Source organism: Squalius cephalus (assembly GCF_949319135.1).
Source record: "Squalius cephalus genome assembly, chromosome: 9".
Lineage (NCBI taxonomy): Eukaryota > Metazoa > Chordata > Actinopteri > Cypriniformes > Leuciscidae > Squalius > Squalius cephalus.
The window spans coordinates 2,220,001-2,237,899 of NC_137130.1; the positions used below are offsets into that span (position 1 = coordinate 2,220,001).

The following is a 17,899-nucleotide window of genomic DNA, read 5'->3' on the forward strand; positions in this document are numbered from 1 at the left end:
AGTTTGAAAAACACTGATAGCATAGCGTATATAGCATATTAATTTCGTTTCAAACTTTTGCTTTTTACGCGCGTCAATTTCGCTCTGGACATGCGAATGGATTCAAAATGTTCAAGCGTCCAACTAGACACGATAGACGCGAATTTGACGCTCTTTATTCGCGTTTGGTGTGAACGCACAGTAATGCTTGTCAGTAAACACCCACTGTTATGATTCGCTAACATCATTGCATAGGAAACAGTATCAATGAACACTCACTATTGAAAACATTATCCATATAAAACCGTCAAGTTTTTGGGGTCATAAAGATTTATTTTTCTAGGATCATGTGACACTGAAAACTGGAGTAATAATGCTGAAAATTCATCTTTGATCACAGGAATAAATAACACTTTAAAACCCATTACAATAAAAAAAACCTGTAATTTTAAATTGCAATATCAAATGCATATAGTGCATATAATGTAATAAAATGTAAAAGTGAATCTGCATAGTCATTACTGTATGAATTAAATATACATTGATTGTTATTAAAGCTAATGAAGTTACTCAGTCAAGATCAGCGAGTGATTTTCTTTTAGTCTGTTTTGTTTGATTGACATTAATGAGGCAGACAGAAGCAGGAATATTAGGCTGCTGTCACTTTAAGAGCGAATGCACGGATCCAATACACTGACACGCATGCAATTTCTTTCCCAACATTTTACTTAGCATAATCATTTTACCTCGATTATTGTGTTTCATAATCACTGAAAATCAAAATCATAATAGAAACTAAAACAGCTGTTTCTGCTAGAAATTACTCTAAACATGCTTTAGCAGGGGTCCCTAACCCCCGGGCTGCGGACCGGTACCGGTCTGTAGGACATTTGGTACCGGGCCGCACAGAAAGAATAAATAACTTAATGTATTTTCCGGACTATAAGTCGCTCCGGAGTATAAGTCGCATCAGTCAAAAAATGCGTCATGAAGAAGAAAAAACATATATAGCCTAAGTCGCACTGAACTATAAGTCGCATTTATTTAGAAATTTATTGCACAAAAAAAAAAAAAATGTTACAGACGGGACAGCTCTCCGTTACAGACGTGAGCGCTCTGAAAGCGGCACTAAAAGACTGCTTTAAAACTTTCACAGAGACCTCAAACAGAAAGCACAAAGCCTGTCTTTAAATTTAATTTCGTTTTGTATTAATTGTATCTTAATTTTAATCAATGTTTCATCAACCAATTGCCTGGATTTAATAAATAAGAAGAATATATTATAAAATAGATAAATCATGACACGGAGGCGCCGGCGCGTGAACTGGTGCTCGTCTCATAAATTAACCGAAACTCAGTGATAAGGTAGCCTACTTGCCTCACAGACCTGAGACATATATATATATAAAAAGCTTGAAATGTCTACTTTTAAACAGAACAATTCAAAACAAAAGAAAACAGACTGCTGTAATCCGTATGAATTGTGCATTTCTCTCTTGCGCGTTCACTACTGCAAATATCGCGAGTCAGCATCATCAACTTCATCTTTGCAGCCGACACTGACACAGAAAACACTTGTTTATTAGCAAACAATTAAAATGTCTCCTGCTATATTTTACATATTCATAATCATTAATTTTGCCGGTTCTTTGTGACAGCTTTTAGTTGCTTTATTGGCAGCGCCACCCTTACATGTTACATGAAAGCATCACCACCGAAAACATGGAGATTTTTTTTTCTTTTGGGGGGCATTTTGTTTGTGTTCAGGCTTTCTCAGTTGTCTTTAGGCGCGATGTTACGAGGCCACTGCTAATAAAGTTGCGAGTAAGCCTACACATTGGATTCACGTTTATTATTATATTTAAAAAATACCCCAGTTTTTATGTCGGTCGTATCATTTTATTTTGTTGTATTTATCCGCCACACCTTAAAGGCCGGTCCGTGAAAATATTGTCTGATATTAAACCGGTCCATGCCGCAAAAAAGGTTGGGGACCACTGCTTTATAAAGTAATCATATACTATTTTTTGATAATCCAGTAAATGAAATCCTGATTCACATTACTGGATCTGTCTTGCGTGTAAATGAGTTACCCATTGCACTAATAAGCCTATCACAGTAAAATGAGCATCACACTGCCAGAATTTGTCATGTTGATAAATGAACATATCAGCCCCCCGCATGGAGATCAGGCGAGGTATTCTAGATTAATGCAGACGAATGCAAACGGATCACCTTGACCTAAATAAACCTCCATCACAGTCTTAGACTCACAGAGCTGTTATCCAGCAGACGAAACAGAACAGCTTCAATCTAGAGTCTATTTACATGAGAACACTGTGTGTGCTACAGTACATATACGTGCGTGTGTGTGTATCTACGTTATATATAAACACACATAATTATATACACATTAAAGCTTCCTGTTTCCATGGTAACAGAGTCTCCTCTGATTGGCGGATCTCTCTGTTGGATTATGATTATGTTTCTCTACTAATGAAGACACTCGTGTCTCTACAGAAGCAGATTTCACAGCTCTACTCAGAATGTGAATGTGATTTTAACTTCAGGAACCCGACTGATGTGCTCGGTTAAGAGAACACAAACACAAACGCACCTGTTCATTAATGAGCTTCTGCTGTGGTTCTCCAGCCGAAGCCTCGCGTTTAATTAACAAGACTGTTAATTCAACACTTCATTACAACCTGTTGGCTCGTTTAATCGAGAGTTACTGGCTCTTAAACATGACGTTAGACTATTTTCCTGACAAGTTCCTCAGAGAATAATCAAGCGCACACAACACGTACAAGCCAATCTCATCCAGACAATGTGTTTCTTTTGTCTGTTCAAGTGAGCGGTGGATTAGCTTTGAACGGGTCACTCATCTTCATGATATCAGCGTCTAAAGAGAGAATGAAGGGATTCAGACGCACAGGCTTTACAGGACCAACAGGAGAGCTGGAGAAGATTCATTCATTTACTCACCCTTGAGTTGCTCCATTCCTGTTTGACTGACTTTCTTTAAAGGAGAACTTGGCAACTTTTTTAACTTAATAAAACTGTCTAGAATTCATTTGGATGGTTAAACAACCTGTTCTGGTGATATTGGTGACTTTCCCCGCTCCCCCCAGCGTTCCCAGGCGGAAAACCAACCTTGCAACTTGGGGACTACCGTCCCGGCAAGATAAAAATTGGAAGTCTCATGAGAAGCGAGAATGAGAACGAGCGCGAAACACGAATTGCTTTACGGCAATTCGACATAAACACACACGCATGTATGATGTATTACCAGATTACCCACCTCGGTAGACATAGCTCCACACGATACAGTTGGCTTGCTCCGATCAAAACAAACGCACATGAGCAGCGGTAGAGAGGGGGAGGAGGCCGCCGCAAGTGAGTTTTTTACAACCGTGTTGTGAAATATACGCCCCACAGCTGTAGGGGGAGCTCGTGGGGAAAACATGCGACAACAAAAGGGAAAATCAGCGAAGAAGTGACTCGAGTTCGCTAGAGTTGCCGAGTTCTCCTTTAAACACAAAAATGGCAAGTTGGCTGATAACATGTTCATTAAGTCAAACAATGCATGAACGTGAATGAACGTGAAAGATGCTCAGGACAGTTGACGGACCAGCGCTTCATCATCATGAAAGTTTGACAATCGACAATTTAAATATTCAAGCGCAAGCAGACGCGAAAGGAGCTCATCCAGTTACTCGCCCAGAATGAATACTAAACCGAGCTCTCTTTCACGTCTTCTTACACTTGAGCGGACAAATTCACCCAACATTATGCATAAAAAATAAAGAGTATCCTAGTAAACATAGTCGGTTATCTCTTTTAAGTGAACCGAATGTAAACACTTGAGAAAGTAAAGGCATGTGTATCAGTATATTGGATCGGTGCATTCGCTCTTAAAGTGACAGCAGCCTAATATTCCTGCTATCTGTGTTTTTAATGTTAATCAAAAGACAAAGAAAAAACATCACTCACTGCTCTTTACTGAATACATTTTGTAACTTTAATAAGGATTAATTAAATAAGGATGTTTAATTTATACAGTCAAGACTATGCAGTTATTTTACATTAGCTTGCTTTATTAAATTCCTGTACATGAAACCTACTGTCAGAACCTGAAAAGCATGGTTTATTTCATTTGTATCTCTGTTATATTGTATTTATTTATGCTTTTGCTTGTGATTTGACTTTGTTCTTATTTAATACTGTCTGTTTACTTGTCTTTTATAATGTTTACATTAGTTAGGCTAGTAGTTTTAGCTGTGGTATTGAAATTGGAAAAGAGAATTGTGAATTTTCACTGGTATCTAAAGTTGTGGTGTCATTACCGTTTTATGGCCGGTAAAGAATATTGATGGACGGTACATTTTCTTAAGTCACCGGCCATTGGCAAGTGGTCTTTTTGCTGGTCCTTTCTTCCTGAAGTTCTGCAGCACTGAAACATCCTTCAGTCACCAGCGGTGGCTTTCAGGTGAATCGATAACCTGTCACTTCCAACAAAACCCAGAGGATTGACTAGCCGCCACACACAATGAGAGGAAAAATGGAGCCCATTCTTCTTGTTCAAGCCAACGTGTTGTTATACTGAAGGTCAAACGACGAGAAGGTGTTCAGTGATGATGCTGTTCACGATCAAACAGTGAGAAACCCTCTATAAATCCAATCAGACGTTAAAGTAACGATTCTAGATCAGTGGCTCTCAATCGCAGCGCCCTGAACTAAACGGTGCTAAATAGATAATAAAATGCAATATGATTATGTATGTTAGGACAGAAAAATAAACAGATTTATCAACATTTAAGGTGAATCGGGTTAAAAAAAAATTAACCAATAGATATCACCATACTGCCTCACAGTTCATTCACACAGAAATGTGTTTAATGCTTTAATGCTTACTCTGTTTAAATGTGAAAAGATATTATCTAATTCATCCAGTTCATCTGTCACTAGGTAGAATCTAGTCAAATAAAACTGATGAAATATGGACAGACAGTGATGCACTCATCCTCAAAAACCACCAGCAATACTACACAAGAGAAAAGCTTAAAGTCCCCCTGTAGTCAATCATTTTATCACTTAAAACTTGTCTTTGATCACCAAAATAACATATTTAAATGTTTTTTTCTTGGAAAAAAACAAAAATGTCTTCATGCCTTAAAAAAGCTTGAATGTAACTCGACACCCTTGCCTCATTTAGTATGCGTGGTTCTATGAATATGCAAATGAGCCCCGCCTCCGCTCACTCACTCAGCTCAGAGATCCACTGGTTGACGATCACACGTTGATCTGATTGGTTACAAGGTAGTTTGTGACGTCAGAAACACCAGCGATTTCAAAGCGTGTTTTTGAGACTGTCTTTGGTTCACTGCAGTTTTAAGGAGGAAATACTCAGCAATGCTGTCGACTTATGAATTTACACATGGTTTGTCTTAAAAACACCACATAGACATATAAACAACATTAAAAGCTGGATTTTCAGATTTAAGTTTTGTGATATTACTCATCAGCAAGTGTATCAAAATTCAATTTTGCATGATAAATCAGTGTTGGCCTCGAGTCCTGAAGAAAACCATTCGAGAACTGGATAAGTTCCGAACGCTGAACCAAACTTCTGCTCAAACAATTAAACCTGGATCAGTCCAAACAGGTGTGCTTTTCTGGCAGTAATCAGACAGAGATGTGTTCAATAATCTAGAGACACACAAAAGTGACTTATGACTGTCAAACCGAGCCAGTAAATGTGCTGGAACTAAAACTGCTGAATCAAACAGCCAAAAACAACCATTTCTTTTCTCAATCAAATGATATTCAATGTGAACATTTAAAATATATATATATTTTAACCAAAAAGCCACTATAAATGCAATTAAACTAGATGAGTAGTTTGTGAAAAGTTTGTAAGAAAGCCTAGCCTGAAAGATTTGAAGTACTTTTAAAAGCTTGAAGTGTAAAATTGATTTAGATCGATCAAGAGAGAGAGAGAGAGAGAGAGAGAGAGAGAGAGAGAGAGAGAGTTTAAAAATTTGAAGGTTATAAGTCTCTCAGACAAATCGCTTGCTATGCAGTTGCTAGGGTATTCTGGGTGATTGTTAGGGTGTTGCTAGGGTATTCAGAGTGGTTGCTAGGGTGTTGCTATGCAGTTGCTGGGTTACTCTGGGTGTTTGCTAGAGTGTTGCTATGCGGTTGCTAGTACGTATTATTGCATCGCAAGCATGTTTTTTAGATAGATACCATGCTAGTTGACTGACAGACAGACAGATACACACATACACACACACACACACACATCAATTCCTGATGTATAACAATCAAGCCCTGTCTTCTAATTCTCATTCACTGATGATTCTGTTCACTCAGAAATGCTTCACATCACATTACAGAAGTGAAAGGTCTTCATTCACTGGCTTTCAGGCTTATTACTCAAGTCATTAAATCTGATGTGTGCAAATGAACATTCATGTTGTTTTCTGTATATGGGGGGTGTGGGTTAATAAAGCAGACGACAATTAGCTAACCAAACCTCACTGATGTCATCCTCATCACTACTACACCGAACACTCGATTCTAACCAGCTCTTACTATGAAACCAACGTCGAGACCACATGAAACATACGAGAGACGGACCCGTTACAACTCAAACCAGTTTTGAATACAATGACACTTTATTCCTCCTCTTGTTTTTTATTTTTTATTCATGTTAACTTGTCTATCCATCATGTGCCCCAGTGTAAAGAGACCGCGGGGTTAAGCTGGGGGGGACTGGTCGATGGGCAGTTGATTTCATATGTTTTCATGTTCTCATTCTGGCTTGTTTATTGTCAAAAAATAAAAATGTCATAATTAAAAAAAACTCAAACAGTTAAACGGCGAGTCTCAGGTCATGTGCGCGGGGGAACGGAGGGAACGTCTCCTGAGAGAAACACCAGCTGGCTGATCCATTATTCATGAATCGGGGTTCGGGATCACACTCAAACACACACACACACACCAGTCAAAACACTGCAGTGTGCAAACACACGCAAAACAAACTGTAATCGCTGTCGTCTCATTACACATCCACACAAACCCAATATTCCAAGAGTCTGACTGCGCTTCTGGCTCGGCTTCAACACACACTGCTTCAACACACACTGCCTCAACACACACTGCCCCAACACACACTGCTTCTGGATGATCCACTGAGAAACGGCTGCACTGTTGGCCAAGTTCAGTAGATGATCTTCAGTTTATGATAAAATCACAGACATATTTGTTCTTGTTTTAAACATAAACTCACTTAATTTAAATTTTTTGAAACAAGACACATTTAGCTTCTCCAGTACATGTATCAGATAGTTGTGCTGGAAAACAAGACAAAAATACTAAAAAAAAGAAAAGAAAAAAAAGAACATGAGTGAACTGCACAACAGTTAAAGACACTAAATAACAGTCGAAAATCAGTGTCTTCGTTTATAGACATATCAAATATGTACAAATGCAAAAAGTACAAATGCAAATTCTTGTCCAAGGAGGACGTTGTGAAATTGTGCCTTTCTGCAGGTGCTTAAAAACATCTTCAACTTATGATAAAATGCACAGAGATATTATCTGAGCGGAAAAAACTAAAAATATCAATCAAAAATATACAGTCAAATGTTTATATTTTTAGTTTTTTCCCCTCAGATAATATCTCTGTGCATTTTATCATAAGTTGAAGATGTTTTTAAGCAGCCGTAACATTATTTTACACTGTAAAATAATGTTCTTCCTCAGTGTTTCTGTCTCGTTTTCCAGCACAAATATCGAAACATTCTTAAATCAGGATATATTTACTGGAGAAGCAAAATTACTGAAGATATTAAGTTTTATTTTGCTTCAAACTTATTTTTCTTGTTTTCTGAAACAAGAAGAAAAATCTGCCTATGAGTTAAAAAAATAAACTTAATTCAAAAGGAAAACTCGTTTGTTTTTCTGACCCCGTTGGCAGAGATTTCTTCTTGTTTTAAACATAAACTCACTTCATTTTGATATATTTTTCAGAAAACAAGACTTATTTTGCTTCTCCAGTACATGTATCTTGATTTAAGAATGTTTCGATATTTGACAGAAACACTCATTGTTTGCAGTGTAGAAGAACATGAGACTCACAACAGTTAAATACACTGAATAATATAGTCTTCACTTATAGACACTATATCAAATATCAACAACAACAAACCTCATAAGAGTCATTCAAGTTGGTCTACACTTAACATAAAAACTCATGAATACGTCTGTCATTAAAAAAACATAAACATGTTTTATTCATGACGCTCTCATTAGATGCACCTGCTCATCAAATCATTTATTATTGTTAGAAGAAATCACTAATATCATCTAATGAAATAAGAAATATCACTAATATCCTCTAATGAAATAAGAAATATCACTAATATCCTCTAATGAAATAAGAAATATCACTAATATCCTCTGATGAAATAAGAAATATCACTAATATCCTCTGATGAAATAAGAAATATCACTAATATCCTCTAATGAAATAAGAAATATCACTAATATCCTCTGATGAAATAAGAAATATCACTAATATCCTCTAATGAAATAAGAAATATCACTAATATCCTCTGATGAAATAAGAAAAATCACTAATATCATCTAATGAAATAAGAAATATCACTAATATCCTCTAATGAAATAAGAAATATCACTAATATCCTCTAATGAAATAAGAAATATCACTAATATCCTCTGATGAAATAAGAAATATCACTAATATCATCTAATGTGCCACAGAAGGTCCAGTTTGAATGGCATGAGGGAGATTAAATGATGATTTGTGGGTGAATTATTGTAAAATAGATCTATCCCCGTTCAGCTCATTAATAACGTTGAATATTATTGGGTCTGTACAGTTAATACTAACATTAATAAGTCAATGTATGATTTTAAGGCGAGGTGAATAGGGTAAACAAGTTAACTAATAGACATCACCATCCTCAGTGGATGAAGAACTGCAAACAGTTTTGTGTTGTTTCCTGAAATGTTAAGTTTAAATATGCAGATTTGATTTGATTTATTTTATTTTCACAACAAAAACATAAAAAACAGTGTTATACGTTTCACAAAAAAAATGTGAAGGACAATTGCCGACAAATCCTCAAGGGGCTTAATTAGTGGCAATCTCCATGGAAACAATTATATTTAACAAATGAAAAACATATTATAAAACAATTTAAAATTGGATTTAGAGCACAAACCCATATGGAAAATGCAGACAACTTAGTAGCAACAATTTTACTCTCTGTTTAAACTGTTCTTTAGAAACCTCAATAAGTGATGTGGGAAGACTATTCCATACCTTTGACCCCCTGTATAATATACTAAACTGTGTTTGAGTCGTACGAGAGTAGGGAGGCCTAATAAGACAACTACTACGAGTCGGATACTGGTGAAATTCATTATTAAAAATAAAAATATTACAAAAGTGCAGGGGAAATAACTTTTTTATAGAGCTATAAACGAATAAAGCAATTTGAAGTTGATTCACTTGGTAAACACTAAGAATACTTGCCTGAGCAAACAGTGATTGGGAGGGGTGTCTTAAAGCTCGCTTCTGAAGTCGAAAAATAGATTCCAGTTTAGTTGGGTGGGTACTAGCCCAAGCAACATTACAGTAATTGATATACACTCACCTAAATGATTATTAGGAACACCTGTTCAATTTCTCATTAATGCAATTATCTAATCAACCAATCACATGGCAGTTGCTTCAATGCATTTAGGGGTGTGGTCCTGGTCAAGACAATCTCCTGAACTCCAAACTGAATGTCAGAATGGGAAAGAAAGGTGATTTAAGCAATTTTGAGCGTGGCATGGTTGTTGGTGCCAGACGGGCCGGTCTGAGTATACTTCACAATCTGCTCAGTTACTGGGATTTTCACACACAACCATTTCTAGGGTTTACAAAGAATGGTGTGAAAAGGGAAAAACATCCAGTATGCGGCAGTCCTGTGGGCGAAAATGCCTTGTTGATGCTAGAGGTCAGAGGAGAATGGGCCGACTGATTCCAGCTGATAGAAGAGCAACTTTGACTGAAATAACCAATCGTTACAACCGAGGTATGCAGCAAAGCATTTGTGAAGCCACAACACGCACAACCTTGAGGCGGATGGGCTACAACAGCAGAAGACCCCACCGGGTACCACTCATCTCCACTACAAATAGGAAAAAGAGGCTACAATTTGCACGAGCTCACCAAAATTGGACAGTTGAAGACTGGAAAAATGTTGCCTGGTCTGATGAGTCTCGATTTCTGTTGAGACATTCAGATGGTAGAGTCAGAATTTGGCGTAAACAGAATGAGAACATGGATCCATCATGCCTTGTTACCACTGTGCAGGCTGGTGGTGGTGGTGTAATGGTGTGGGGGATGTTTTCTTGGCACACTTTAGGCCCCTTAGTGCCAATTGGGCATCGTTTAAATGCCACGGCCTACCTGAGCATTGTTTCTGACCATGTCCATCCCTTTATGACCACCATGTACCCATCCTCTGATGGCTACTTCCAGCACAGCACTTATTTACATATTCATCTAAACGTGGACGGCGTCTGGATGTTCATTAACAGTAAAAGTATTTACAACTTCAGCTGTTTCGAGGCCGTGCTGCTGCAGTTCACTGAACGGCCACCGGTGTCACTAAAAACAAGCGTTTCTGAATTCTACATCGGCCACTTTAAAGGAACACGCCGACTTTTGGGGACTTTAGCTTATTCACCGTATCCCCCAGAGTTAGATAAGTCCATACATCTCCGTGCGTGCCGTAACTCTGTCTGACGCACACACCGCTAGCCTAGCTTAGCACAAAGACTGGAGGTAAATGGCTCCAGCTAGCATACTGCTCCCAATAAGTGACAAAATAATGCCAACATTTTCCTATTTACATGTTGTGATTTGTATAGTCACAGCGTGTACAAATAACAAGGTCACATGAGACACAGCCATCTTCTAACCGTACACACACTGGGAACTATATTCTCAGAAGGCGAAGCACTGATACTTCTGCGGAGTGATTTACTCCAGCTCTGAGCGAACAACTCTGGCTGTGTCTCATGTGACCTTGTTATTTGTACACGCTGTGACTATACAAATCACAACATGTAAATAGGAAAATGTTGGCGCTATTTTGTCACTTATTGGGAGCGGTATGCTAGCTGGAGCCATTTACCTCCAGTCTTTGTGCTAAGCTAGGCTAGCGGTGGGTGCGTCAGACAGAGTTACGGCACGCACGGAGATGAGAAGGGTGTGTGTGGACTTATCTAACTCGGTGAATAAGCTAAAGTCCCAAAAAGTCGGCGTGTTCCTTTAAAGATATGAATTGAAGTTGAAACTGATCAAGTGCAATGAAATAAAGACTTAACTGTATTGTGGATGTTTTCTTTCCTCTAGTCAGAAAGAAGACATTATGACCTCCTGTGCATGAAAACGCAATGTTTTTACCGGAAGTGGATTTCTTCTACGATTAATAATCGTGTTTGGTTGTCATGTGATGTATGATATACGATGCAAGTCTAAAAGCAGAAGACACTGACGAATAAACACAAACACTTTCCTCATGATTCATGCTGTCTGTGAGTTTGTGCCAGAACACGTCGACTGCCTTCACTCTTACAGCGCTTGTTACCACGGTAAAGTTTACAGCAGGAGATCCATCACGACTAACGGCTCTCGGCGCATTGCTTAGCAACAGCAGCGAGTGCACTTAGCAGACAGCGTCTAGAGGAGGACTACTATAAAAAGCAATAACCTACAGCCGTGTCTATATGTCAACACCTCGTGAGCTTCAGCAGGCGCTCGCTCGGGTCACAGGATCCAGAGATGCTCTGAAACACTCAGCTCCTCAGAGAACAGAGAGAGCAGTCTTTCTGCAGGAACACACTTTAGGATGCAAGTGCTTTTATTTCCTCTGCTGCTGGTGGTTTTCTTAATTAACTTAAACCCTCTAGTGCTCTTCATAAAAATGTTTTTGATATATATATATATGTTTTTTTTTACTTCAATCGGTCTTGCTATGTGAACACACACACACACACACACACACACACACACAAATTGTGGACTTGATTGGAAAAAGTGAAATGGTCCTAAATACTTGTTCGCCTCACGGTAAAAAATGATTGTCAAAAAAAATGAACAAATATATATATATATATATATATATATATATTGAGGTTTTTTGGATGCAGCCCCCCAAAAAAAAAAAAAAAAATTTTTTTATTGAAATTGGTTCATTGAAAATTCATTTTAAAAATGACCGTGATGGTGACATAAAATGACCTGTACTGTGATAAAAGTTTAGACAGGAATAGGAGAAAAAATTAAATATTATATATATTTTATAAATATAATTTTAAAATATTGTATAAAATATTTGATTATTAAAAATAAATAAATAAATAGAAATTAATAAATACATTATATATATATATATATATATATATATATATATATATATATATATATATATATATATAAGAATAATTTTTACATTTTATAAAATATTTCAATTATTTTAAATAAAAAAAATATTAAAATATATATGTTAATTGAATGTACATATTTTATTTATAGAAATAAATGTTTGATATATTTCTTATAAATTAATTAATTAAAGTACTGTATATGCGAAATCAAATAATTTCTTATGCCAAACTGGGAGAATAACAAAGTGCGGTAAATAAAAAAAGTGTTTGTGTTGCAAACAAAGGTGTTTATGATTACGATATTCAATTGAAATAATATGATAAATAGCAGCGAACAGGTTTTGTGCAGCTAAAATAAAGGAAAGCATCTAGTTAAAAACTCAATCTTATATGTTCAAAATAAAGGTAAATATGTGTGTGGGTCAAATGTCCTCATTAATATAGTTAGCTTTGATTCTGTGGAAACATCAGAGTAAAGTTTATGATTAGTGATTCTGTTAGTCTTCCAGGAGAGGATTCATCAGTGAATCAGACTAAATGACTCTGATAAAGAGCTGTGAATCCCGGCTGCCGTTATATCAGGCTCCATGTTTTCACAGAGCGCATGCATTATTAATAACCTCCTCTATGATGTGTCTATGAACAAAGGCTCTCTGGAACAGATGACCGGCGCTCTCTTGAAAACCAGAGAAACCATGGAAAATCTTCCGAGGCGAGAAGAAGATAAGAACCCAATCAGATAGAAAACATCAAAACACAGATCACAGTAATAAGATGTAATGAGGGGCGGATGGAGGAGCATAAGAAAAATCAATATTCAATATGTACACTATATCATTAAAAACTTTGGGATGTTTTTTGTTTTGTCTTTTTACAGCAAGGACGCATTAAATTGATCGTCAGAAAAGACATTTATAATGTTACAAAAGATTATATTTCAAATAAACGCTGTTCTTTTTAACTTTCTATTCATCAAAGAATCCTGAAAAATAAAACGTATGACGGTTTCCAACATTGATAATAATCATAAATGTCTCTTGAGCATCAAATCCTCATATTAGAGTGATTTCTGAAGGATCATGTGACACTGAAGACTGGAGTAATGATGCTGAACATTCAGCTTTGATCACAGGAATAAATTACATTTTACTATATATTCACATAGAAAACAGATGATTTACATTGGAATATTATTTCACTATTTTACTGTATTTATGATCAAATAAATGCAGCTTTGATGAGCAGAAGAGACTATCAAACACAAACTTCTGAACAGTATTGTGCTTTCATGCTTTGAAATGAATTAAAATGGTGATTATTTCAATTTATTTTTAATCTAGGCATCATTTCAGTCATGAAGCATCATTTGAATTAATTAGTTATCGAAATCAAGTATATTCAAAATGTTTAAAGCAAGAATTAAAAATCTTGTCCAAATAATCGATGCATGTTTTCATATGGTTTTTCACTAAATGAACAAGGAAATAAACATATTTAATCATTTTCATTTATATGCACCAATATTTAATAATTTTTCATTCAATATTTCATTAATCATTCAATATTTAATATGCAATCATTTCATATTTAATCATTATTCAAGAATCAATAAATATTTCATAATTGTTCATGGATCGATAATATTTTATTTGTAATAATTTTCATTTATATGCACCAATATTTCATATTTAGTATTTATTTTATTAATAAATTCATTAATCATTTAATATTTCATTTCTATCCACCAATATTTCAATCATTGTTTTTATTAATCATTTCATATTTATTCATTTTTATTTAAATGCTCCACATATAACAATTCAAACCGCAATATTGACCTAAAGAATTTTTATAAATGATAACAGAGTTAGTTTGATTCATTTGATAATCAGTTCACAGTGTTTCAGTGAATCAAAACTCTGATTCAATAATTCATTCACATCATAACTCAAACGTTCCACGGAATGAGAGACTATTAAATCATCTCTGTCAGAACGCTCTCGAACTCACGAGACATGAAAGCAGATTAACGAACTTCACGGACCAATAATCACAATGTTCATGACGTCGCTTAATTAATCGTCATATCATGAATATTCAACATGAGTGTGTGTGTGTGTGTGTGTGTGTGTGTGTGTGTGTGTGTGTGTGTGTGTGTGTGAGCTCAAGGAAATGGGAAATGAGCTTCACACTGTGATCAATTACCAGAGTCAGTGTGTGAGGCATTAGTAGCGAGAGATGCTTTATCTGCCAACACACACATCCATCACACACTGAGATCTCTCCACAGGAGACTCGCTCGGACAGATGCACAGAGACGGGGTTCAGACTCAGACGGCAGTTCAGCAAACACTGATTCCTTAGAGTGATTCACAGTGATTCTTTAAAAGAACCAACTCAGATTCATTCCTTACGGGGCACAACCTCACGCTTTTAGACTTTCTCAGTCTGTGTAAATCTACTAAGGGTTCAGAGTATTAATTTGTTCACAAGTCTAGTACAATTATGTGGTTTTGTTTCACTAATACGGTGTATAATTGTTTCTTGATTTACCCCGAAAGAATGGAAGTGAACTGTGACAACATGCCCCATAGGTGTGGGTTCAGTGTAACATGGCCAGATATGACAGATTAAAATGTTATCTGATCTAATCAAAAAAATATACAAGACAAACTAAAATATTTTGTCAATAAAATACAATTATTAACTTTTTCATATAAAATAATGCCATTTTTTAATAATAATAAAAAAAATTGAGTTTGACAACAAACTCACCGGAAAACACAGCTATACTGCATTGCTCAAAACATAATAATTAATCATTTCTGAACATGGACTCTCAGTCTTTATTCACCTTTTTCTCGTGGTTTCTCAGTAGAATTCCTAAAAGTATAGAATATAATATCATAGTTCTAATATGCTCATTGTAACGCAGTGTGACAACATGCCCCGCCAAACCCGGCGAGTGTTTCTGCTGGTTAGATCAGCATTAAAGAACGATCTCAACTGTTAAATGACAGATTGGAGATTAAAATAATATCAGATTTGTCTAATTTTAAATAAACACAAAAAACAGAGATGAAAAATTAAGAAATGTACTTTTGTGATGGCTAAATAAATGTTCAGTGATATCTTCCAAAGATTTCTGAATTTTGGCGCATTTATTTCCTCTATTTAATGTTGATAACTAGTAAAAACACTAAGTTTCATCATGCTGGCATGTGTGGAAGTATTTAAAGGGGTGGTTGATTATGATTTGACTTTTCTAACTTTAGTTAGTGTGTAATGTTGCTGTTTGAGCATAAACAACATCTGCAAAGTTACAACGCTCAAAGTTCAAAGCAAAGGGAGATATTTGCTTTTAAAGAAATCGCTTTTTAAGGACTACAACAAACGGCTGGTAGAGACTACACCACATTCCTCCCGGGTTAGTGACATCACCAACCCTAGAATTTACATAAACCCCGCCCCTGGGAATGTGAATTATAGATTATCAAGACAGAATATGCTAATCAATGGCTAGAAGATAACTACACATAAGCTACATAAATTCATCAACTAATCATTCAGAAATGTCCTGTTGCTTCTACATGTCGTCACTTCTTCTTGAGTCTCTCCATCATTGTCTGACTCCGCTTTGAACATAAAAGGCTAAAAGTTGTTGAAATGTTCAGTGCATGTGTGTGTGAGGTAAAAGGACACAAGCTGTTGAAGCTCCGCCCCCTGTGCCGGGAGCAGCAGCTCATTTGCATTTAAAGGGACAGATACAAAACGGTGTGTTTTTGCTCACCCTCAGAAAGTGACAACTTTATCATGCTGTATAAAAATATCTGTGGGGTATTTAGAGCTAAAACTTCACACACACTCTGGGGACATCAGAGACTTATTTTACATCTTGTGAAAAGGGCATTATACCACCCCTTTAAAACAAGTGTGTGACAACGAGCCCTGTGTTAGTGTGTGTCACTCCAAATGTATGTGTTTTCTGTGGATCTGAATCTGATCGAGTTACAGGAACACAACAGTCAACACATCTGTCATTGCAGACTGTAACTCATTATATATTCAGCACAGGGCTCACAGACAGAACGAGATCTCACACACATCTGACGCTAAAGCCACGGAGAACATTAATGAGAGAACACACTCCTGTCAGGGGTAAGACTGCGCAGATGAACATAGAGAAAACACACACAAGAACCCAGAACAACTCAGAGGAACACGGGAAAATGACACAGAGAAAGTTTAGTTAGTTAGTTTAACTGTTTTGGTTGATTGATTGCATCATCTAAATGCAAATAAAATGAAAAAAATATGTTTTACAATGAGATATGTTGCATATTTAAACACTTTTATGTATTTAAGCGTGCTTGTGTGCGCTCGTGTCGTCACATGTCGGATTAACATTTGTGATTCATCATCATGATTCAGAGCTAAGCACACACACACTACCCGGGTAGAAAACACAAAAAGGACACACATGGACATTTGAGTATTATACACACACACACGAGGGATACAGAAGGACTATTGAGACTTCGTTTTATTTTATTTTATTTTATTCCTGGACTTCACATTCAGCTTTGGACTCAATATGAACCAAATTGTTTTTAATTCATGGTGTTAAGTGGAAACCGTGCAATTGTGTATCCATGTAAATTGTGAAAAATGGTTTACTCAAAGTCTTTGTAATAAAATTGCCGGCTGTTGATTGCTTGAATTTAATTTAGCCCAAACTTCTACTTTTAAATCCTCCTAGAGCCGAACCTAGGCCTTATTTAACCTCTGTTGGGTAAAATACACTGAATGCTTATTCTGTTGTCCCCGTTACACATGCATTTTTTTTTTTTTCATGTAAAAAACTCCTCCAGGATCCTGTAGGAACAGTGTCAGTGTCAGTGATTGATTCAACAGATTCAGACAGAGATCTTCAGCCTCGGCACTGATTTCTGCAGCATCTTTAACTCCTCGTTTAACATGTTGGTGTGAAGCGGCACAGACCAGCTTTAGCTGTGAGAACCACACTCATGTCAAGATCATGTTTCTGTTGCACGCGCTGTAGACACTCGAAGGGTTAACACTGGGTCAGATTCCTGAAAACAATCTGCTTATGAATGCTTCAAAAAGACATCAGTCTAAAACACTGTCATTTACAGCTCTACACACTAAAAAACGTTGGGTTATTTTTTTAACCCAACCGTTGGTTTATGCATGTTGGGTCATTATGTTGGGTTATCTTAAAATTTATTGGGTCATTTGTTTATGTTGTTGGTTTATTTTTAGTTATAACCCAACAGTTGGGTTAAATACGTTCGCTGGGAAGGTGCTATACCAACCCATAGTTGGGTTATTCGTTGGGTTATTTTTAACCCAACATTTTTAAGTGAGTAGCAGGAAGATCATTTCTGAAAACATAACTGAAATATACACAAATAAATCAAAT

The 17,899-nt window shown here is 36.4% G+C and overlaps 1 protein-coding gene across 1 annotated transcript in view; it reads right to left on the reverse strand.

Moving 5' to 3' along the window:
- LOC307164784 (E3 ubiquitin-protein ligase SH3RF3-like) overlaps positions 1-17,899 on the reverse strand; it is a 136,593-nt gene that overhangs the window by 68,175 nt on the left and 50,519 nt on the right. The gene's annotated exons all lie outside the window — the stretch shown is intronic.